Source organism: Porites lutea, chromosome 6 (genome assembly GCF_958299795.1).
Source record: "Porites lutea chromosome 6, jaPorLute2.1, whole genome shotgun sequence".
Classification (NCBI taxonomy): Eukaryota; Metazoa; Cnidaria; class Anthozoa; order Scleractinia; family Poritidae; genus Porites; species Porites lutea.
The window spans coordinates 7,933,907-7,942,449 of record NC_133206.1 but is presented as its reverse complement, the minus strand read 5'-3'; the positions used below and the strand labels follow the sequence as shown (position 1 = coordinate 7,942,449).

The 8,543-nt window shown below is 37.1% G+C and overlaps 1 long non-coding RNA gene across 1 annotated transcript; it reads right to left on the bottom strand.

Annotated features, from left to right (window-relative positions):
• Positions 1–976: 976 nt before the first annotated feature.
• LOC140941542 (uncharacterized) lies at positions 977–4,882 on the bottom strand. The gene is made up of 4 exons (XR_012166476.1): positions 4,319–4,882; positions 3,982–4,110; positions 2,238–2,354; positions 977–1,251 (listed from the first exon to the last, which is right to left on the bottom strand). It is a non-coding gene; the product is annotated as an uncharacterized lncRNA (long non-coding RNA).
• Between the last annotated feature and the right edge of the window lie 3,661 nt (positions 4,883–8,543).

Here is an 8,543-nt window from a genome sequence, read left to right as displayed (position 1 = left end):
GCGATTTCTCAACTGAGCCAACCAGGCGGCAGTTAAAAAAAGGTAGTTTTATCTAGTCAAAAAAATGCGACTTTGTCTCCTCGTCTCAAGAAGGCAAATCTGAATCACGAAGAATTCAGCAGCTTTCCTCCCATCTCTAACCTGACATTCATCTCCAAATGTGTAAGTTTACGCAACAGGACGGCAGAAAGAAAAGGAAGGCAAAACACCCGTGTGTGACAAACGTGATAGGGCCACTAATTGCGTGTTTTGTCGTGATCTTCACTTTACATTAATGTTTTCTGGTCTTTTACAAAAAGATCTGTTTGAAGGTGAAGTTTGACGAAAGTTTCTGCAAACAAAATTATTGTCAAGCTTGTCACACAAGGTTTGCCGTCTTGTTTCCTCTCCCGTCCTGTTGCGTAATAAGTTCACTAATAGTGAACTTTCTCATTTTTTGCCTCGTCTTGAGAGACCTCTGCCAGCATGGAATGTCCCAGTTGAAGTTTCACCGGAATTACCTTGTTTTTCATACACTGATCGTATGAGCGCTCTTAGGGGACTAAGAAATGTTACTTTTCTTACAATTGTTGGTCAAATGAACCAAAATTTTGACTTTTGTCATTACAGTCCAATTTTAATGAAATGTGTTCGAAATGATCCAAATAAACTTAATATGAAGTTTGGCTCAATTGAAGCAAGCATCTCCGAGATATTCGCAATTAAAAATTGCTATTTTTCAGACTAGGCGATTACGCTTAAACTAGAAACATGGAGCACTTTACGTGCTCTGAACATGCTTTCTCTCCTCTTTGCCCCTTCAGTAAAATGTTTTAAAGCAGCAACATCCGTTTAATGTTAGCTTGTTTCAGGATTTTCTCCTATTTTTCAAACGCACGTTTTCCAAAAAAAAAAAAAAACATTTTGTCAACGAGAGGGAAAGAAACCACAAAAAAGCAATGCAATTTCAAATTTAAATTCTTTTATTTGACTGCCTACATTAAGCGTACTCATATACAATTAACTTAACCCCGTTTTTTTTCGGCGGGGTAAGCTCACCAGCTTGGTTACACATTATATCGGAAATAACATCAATTTTATCGGGAGCAAAGACTACTTTTCACTTTCTTTTTTTTTAACTGAGTATGATTTTATCAACATCATTATCATCATTATCTTTGTTTCGCAACCATTTGAATTTTCCCGCTTTTGCGACGGAGTGTGCAGCAACTTCTGGATCATAGGTACGCAGCCTTGGAGAATTTATAATAACTGGAAATAACAAACAAGGAAAACAAATAGCTTATTAGAAACATAAATCATTGTAAATTCTTGTATATATTTTGATGATTAATAAAATTTAAGCTCCACGTTCTGCTAAGAAGCGTGAGCTGGACCTTCATTTATTATCTGACACCTGAGCCACTGAGTTCTTTTTGCTGAATAACAGACGGTAAATTAAAATCATTGTCAGACAGAGCTTCGCATTAAGTTTTGTTACTTAAAAGGTCGTATATGATAAACGTAATCTAAACTATGGATTGGTGATGTCATCGTAAATTTGGGGTAAAATGAAGGAACGCTTCCATCTTCCGATTTTGGCCATCTAAAAAAAATATATATACATTAAACGGCATGATTGTACTCTCAGCAAGCGACATGCATGGATGAAATCTCTTTTTGAGACTCTGCCCCGTGGTCCAACCCTTTTATTTAGTACTATTTTTGATAGATATGGTACCCCTTTGGTATACCTTCTATTCACAAATGGTACCCTGTTACAGTTCACCTACCTAGTTTAGAACTTTGCATCTCTTTAAACTGCTGTAAATTGTCTTTAAATAAATCACTAAACCAGAACTTCTTTCTCGACTTTTTCACTGCCATAAAATACATCTGATAGACCTCTTGGGTCTTTTTGCAGAACGAAATGACGGATTTCCTAACCTTTTCATATACTTATACATATATACCTAGTGTATGTACCTTATATATACCGGGCAAAGTTCCTACCCTTTCATATACCTGAAGCCTAAAATTGGTTCCCCTTCCAGGCGGAGCCTTCCCGTATAGGCCATTAGAGAGAGTCCCCCCCGCTACCCCCAGGCCAGGCTAGAGCCAGACAAGGATAGAGAGAGGCTGAATAAGATATTTTTGTCAGGAGATCCTGGGGAAATGACCTAAACAAGTTAAATGAGATGACTGGCAGAGTACGGGATAATAATAGGTGAATATATGTACAAAAGCATGATACATACCTGCAACAACATCTGTTAGTTGCTAATGAGCAGTAGCAGTTACCACAAAGCGTCATCCCCGGTAGGCAGGGGTCATTTATGAAGAGCAAACACTTACATTATAGTCGCATCTGTTTTCTGTGAAATATGAACAAAAAACCTTTCAATATGTCATAGGTCAGTAGCAAAACTACGAAATCAAATTGGTTGTGAATCAAGTAGCCTGCTTAGAGGGCGTCGAAAGGGGAGGGAGAAGGGAGGAAAAGGGAAAGTGCCACGAACGCTTTAAATCACGCAAAACACAACAATAAATAGTAAAAAGTAAAATTGGACCTTATTAAATGCCCGTCTATACGTTCAGAAAATGTAGGTGAAAAGCAACCCTGACGAATATCTCGCTTCTTAATTAAGAAAAATAATAATTAAGAGAAATAATAAGAGATGATACTTTTCCCGTTTTTAATAAAAACAATTTCCACAAACTTGCTGACCAAGTTAATCAGAAGATAGAGACATAGAACGAGAAAGCCAAAAAATGTTCACAGTCAACTCGCTCAAAGACGGAAACCTTTGCAAGGACCAGCACTATGTATCCATCTTATAGAGAGTCAACTAAAAAGGTTGGAGAGAAGGGACCAACTTGAAGTGTTTGTTTTAGTGACATGTCATTGTGTCCGTTACGAGAGAGTTGACTGTATAACAAGTTAAGATGGAATCCATCAGAAAATTGAGTAATTTCAATTTTCAGTGGACAAAAACCTTGTACCAGAAAATTTAAGCAATATTGTATACTTGTTTACATTTTTCAAGGGCTATAGACATAATTAGTTATCTGTAATAACACCAAAGACTAATTCTCATGGGTGCCCGAGAAAAGGATAAATGTCAAATTTCCCAACAATTTTGAAAACGCAGGTAAAATTTTTAAAATTTCATGTGAAAGATGTCTTTTTGTGAAATTTGACATTTATTTTCTCAGGCTCTCATAAGAAATTTTCTTTGGTGTTATTACAGATAACTTACACTACTACATGAGAAATTTCTGTAATTTGATTGGCTTAGAGCAGTGGTATTTCAGCTTAATTTGAAATACCCACATGTGAAAATTACAAACCTTTTGCGGGTAGTAGTATAAACAAATAATAGCATGGATATTTGGCATAAATACCACTTGTGATGTTTCAAAATTATCTCAAATTTCACTCGCCTAACGGCTCGTGAAATTAGGTGTAACAATTTTGAAATATCACTTGTGGTATTTATGCCAAAAATCACTACAAATCATGCTATTACCTATACTAATTACATCTATAGCCCTTGAAAAATGTAAAAAAGAATGCGATATTGTTGAAATTATTTTGGTACAAGGTTTTTGTCCACTGAAAATTAAAATTACTCAATATCCTGATGGATTCCGTCTTAACGTTTTTTACTTTTAGACTTAAAGCTTTCCTCTTATAGAACCTGGATTTAGACCCAAAACAGGTCGGGGACATGTTATCACATATCTGACATGGGTGTGGCGTCTTAAGAGGATGTAATTCAATGCAACTCTTATCTAGTACCCTCTCGGGTAGACCGTAATTAAATAGCTTATATATGCCATGGCCACTTAGTCAAACAAAACCCTGGAGTAGTATACAATCACGCTTGTTCAATAATTGAGAATAATATTGAGAAATACAAGGGTGTTACCGTCCTTCTTCACTGGTCTTTAAAGTGGCAGCTGTGGAACAGACTTAGGCTGCTTGTGACAACAACTTACAGTGGTTAGTTGGACATGGGCAGTCACTTTTGTACTGTGGGTAGCGTTCCCAGTCGGGTGGACATTCATCATGGATATAAGTACATGTACCACAGTTTCAGATACATTTTCTAGCAGCTGGCAGGGGAACTGTAAAAGAATAAATAAAAATAACAAATAGAATAAATAAATACATGTAAATAGATAAATATAAATATATACAGTATAAATAAAAAACGATTTTGAGCTGCATTGTAGTATATCCACATACTGTTTTCTCTGTGATTGTTCATGGTCGGTTACCCAGACAAAACCCTAGAACAACAAACAATTGAACAATTGATAAAAAGGTTATTACCGTCCTTCTTCATTTGTCTCATTTCTCTTGAATAAAGGGGGGCAATATTGCAGCTTTCAGAAGACCTCACAGGATTGGTTTACCATCCGCTGGGAATAAAGAATATACACACAAAGTTAAAAAGCGAACCTAGCCTGAAAACAAAAGAGCTGTGACCTACACGGGTGGAATTAAATTAGAGGTTCTGAAGATCTGCAAGGCTTCTGATTCCTTTACTAACAAGAAAAAATATGATTTAAAAAAAACTTGGTGCAACACATTTGAACCATGTGCTGTCAATGTTCACCCCACACCCCATGGCTTCTGGTTGAGAAAGAATCCCTGTTCTAGACTACAGACTCTAAAGATTGAAATTGCATACCCTTTTTAAGATTCCAGGCCCTGGAAAACCATATATCCTGTTTAGTGGCACTCCCCCATTTGGGCCATTAGGAAGTGTCCCCGTTCCTGGGGAAGCATTGATTGGGCATTGGGTATCTTGAAAACTCACAACCTCAAGAATTCAGAGACTGAAAACTCAGATTCATCAAAATGGACACCTTGAATGAATTAAGACTTAAGTACATATGGAACAGATATGACATAATTATTGTGATGTGTGTATTAATTTCATAAGATGTAATAATTGCCCTTTGAAGGAAATGACTGTGAAGTTAAGTGTTAAAAACTTTAGATTTATTTACAGTGGTTGTTACATAACCACAACTTTCGTAAAATGTATGTGAACACATAGTTGTTGTTTCATAGAATTTGAATTCTTTGGTTTGAGTTAATCCTGGGGGGACTTCCAATTTATTATAAAAGTGACAGGGATGTTTGTCAGAAAATTAAAATTAAACCCCTAAGAGAGACTAATGTGGGTGTGGCTCAAGCTAAAACTGGCCCCTTAAGGAGACCATAATAAAACAGACATCTGGATAAGAGCTAGGGATTCAAATAAGTGTTAATGATGTCATGTTCTTTTTAATTTTTGAATGTTAGTCAGTGTCACGGCCTTTTTTTGTACATTTCTTTATGCCTAAAACTAATCAATGCCTGAATGGGTAAATATTTTGACTTTGCACCCCAAACACCATGGGTGAGACCAAAATCTGCAATTTACACCCCTAAGATGAGCATCCCTGTCACTTTCATATGTGAGTCCCCGCTTCCCAGGGAGTTAATTTAGATATTATGCTGGCCAGTAAGCTCCCACTTCTATGCATACTGTGCTTCATGTTTAGCAGAGGGGTCTAATATTTAGACACCACAAACTGGTCAGTCTTTATTTTCTTTGTCAACTTTCCTTGTATAAAGTCTTTTCATTCAAAATGTTTAATTTATTAATTTCTAATTGACTCAAATTCCCCAGATCATTCTTCACAAGCAGCTAGGTTTAACCAAATTTGGAATTCGTTTACAATAACTGATAACATGACATCAATAGTGATAAGCTTTCCCCAGAAAAAAATAGGTTTGACAACTGAGAAGCCCTGCAGATGAGGTTGTGTCAACTCAGCACATTTTTGATAGAGTTGACTAGTGATAATATTGGAAAAAATTCACACATTTTGCAAAGTCAAAATAGCACTACAGCCTTTAAACATAGCAATTAAACAGCTAAAATGCAACTTGACAGATGACATCTATTATTTGAAGAATGTATGCTAGACTTAACTTATCTTTATAACTTGAATGTGACAAAAACAAGCAAATCGAGATTATTATTGGATTACATGTTTGTATGATCTGATTATTATATAAGAGTTATGCACAGATCTCAGAGGGACCATCATCCACTTTGGCTGTCAAAAAACACAATGCATCTTCTGTTGCTTTTTTTTGTAGCTTTTTCCAAGTAAGAGGGTTGCTACAAGCCTTCTTTTGAAAACACACTTTCAAATTCCATGTGAACCATTGAATGGAGTTTTGAAAACCTTGAGCAGGCTACAGTTGGCAATTTGAACTCCAGGATTGGAAACTGCACGTTTCAAATTCCTCTGATAGAGAATTCAGAAGCAAGAAAGACTTGCAAAAAACTGAACACGAAGCAGTCAAGACAAGTTCACAGTGGTTATGTGAACATTATCAGCAGAACTGCAGAGTATGAATCCCTTGTTGTATGCTTTTTTTCTATGGTTATGGGTCATTTTGATACAAGTTGATTCAGTCAAGGTGTTAATAGTTTGATACTTGGCTTAAAGAACAAGGAATGAGAAATATTCGACCTAAATGGTATTCTTGTTCATACACAAACTATACTTAAAGTAATGGAAATTGTTGTGCTGTTTCACTGCTTGAGTTTGTATCAAAGATATTGGTTTCCATTTCTATCCATGCTGTTACTGTCACAACATCTCAAAAGCTTGTGACAATAAAGAGGCAAAAGTTTACCATGTGACTCACAATGAAAACGTGCTCTCACTCTGTCTGTGTCAGATTAAAGTAGAGACTGGTGAAAACAGTGCCAAGTAGCGTACATCTTATTGTAGTTGTGGAGAAAAAAGGACTGCCTATTTCTGCTCCATCTCCAAGCATTTCACCTGAGTGGACAAAAATATTGGGCAAGTATGAAACTTTCATAGCTTTCTTACCCAATGGGCAAGGGTCAAGGCAAGTCATCCTCTAACAAAGTCATCAACTAAGATGAGCAAGAAGTGGCCCTGGCCTGGTAGGCAAAATGTGAGTCATGACTGCTGCATGCCCAAAAGACAGGCTGGAATTCAAGTTTTTTCAAGACTGCCCTGAATGCGTGTCTAGAAAAACTAGACACTTTCAGGGAAATTTCATTCAGATCATCTACAGAGTAACATAAATTAGTGCTGAAATACAGCCACGCCTGTAACAAAGCAACCATGAAAAGCAAATCTAGTTTTCAATATACAGTTGACTCCCGATAACTTGAACCGTCGCTAACTCGAACCTTGCGCTATAAACTTGAACCAAAATCGATTTCCCCTGGATTTCCATTATACATTTACTGCAATTTTACCCTTGGCAAATCGAACCCTTGATAACTTGAACCTCCTGCTAACTTGAAGAAGTTTTTGTTTCCCCTCAGATAATTTCTATATAATTTTACCCTCAATAACTCGAACCATGTTTTGAGCCCTTAAAAAGTAAGGAAAAAACAGTCTACTGGCGTTCGAAACATTGAATTTTGAATTTCCTATTGACGTGTTGAAGGCGTATGGTTTACTAGTGGAGGCTTATGTTGTTTGTCATAAATCTAACGTGAAACAGTTTTACATCTCAAAACAGCAAAACACATTCTGATTTATAATCTTGACATTTCTACAATTAGATGTGATTAAAATGTTTACTGTGCAGCAAAAACTGTTCTTTTCCTTACTTCCAGCTATTTTCTTCGAGCTCCTGATGACTTGCACTCCCGATAACTCAAACTTTTTTTGTTTTCCCTTGAAGGTTAGAGTTATCGGGAGTCAACTTTAAGTCATATCAGCATAAACTGATTTAAGCTTTAAAGCGAACACTGTGGCTATATGTCTGGCAGTCTGTTAAAAATTTTTCGATAAATTCTGCAAAATTCCTTTTTCTAATAGTTTGAAAGTTACCAGTATTCTATCTTCATTTAGAATTACCAAGCAATTAGGAAAACAAGAATGGCTCCGCAGCAGAGTGACTGTTGTTTCTTGGGCATGAAGTAGAGTTGACGCCGTTTCGACACTTAAAAAAAGTTCGTGAGTGGCAGTGCGTGACTTCTTTACCGGCATGTTTTCACCCCGGGGGGGGGGGTACTCCCATACACTACCTATACGGGTATGTGCCGCCTAACGGGGTCGTGATTTTGAAGCTCCTGATTTAGAACGGGGTATCCATTTCAGAGGCGTTTTCTAGAACGGGGTATAATATTTCGAACGCACGAAAGTTCAGTTTTGTAGGCAGCAAATTTGAAATTATTCAAGGACAGATTGCTTATAAAAATACGGTTCAGTGCGTTAACAAGCAAACTGTTGTACTCTTGTTGCACCCTACAACGGAGTATAAAAAATTGGCTCATTTCTAGAAGGGGGCTATCCGTTTTAGGGCGAATTTTAGAACGAGGTATAGAAAATAGGCCCATTTCTAGAACGGGGTATCAATTTTGGGGGAAATTTTTTTCAGAACGGGGTGCCAATTTGGAGTCCCGGGCGGCACATACCCACCCAAAAAACACCCAAGTGCCCCCCCCGGGGTTTTCACACAGGCTAATTACCCGGCAGTCTGCTTTATGATTATCATATGT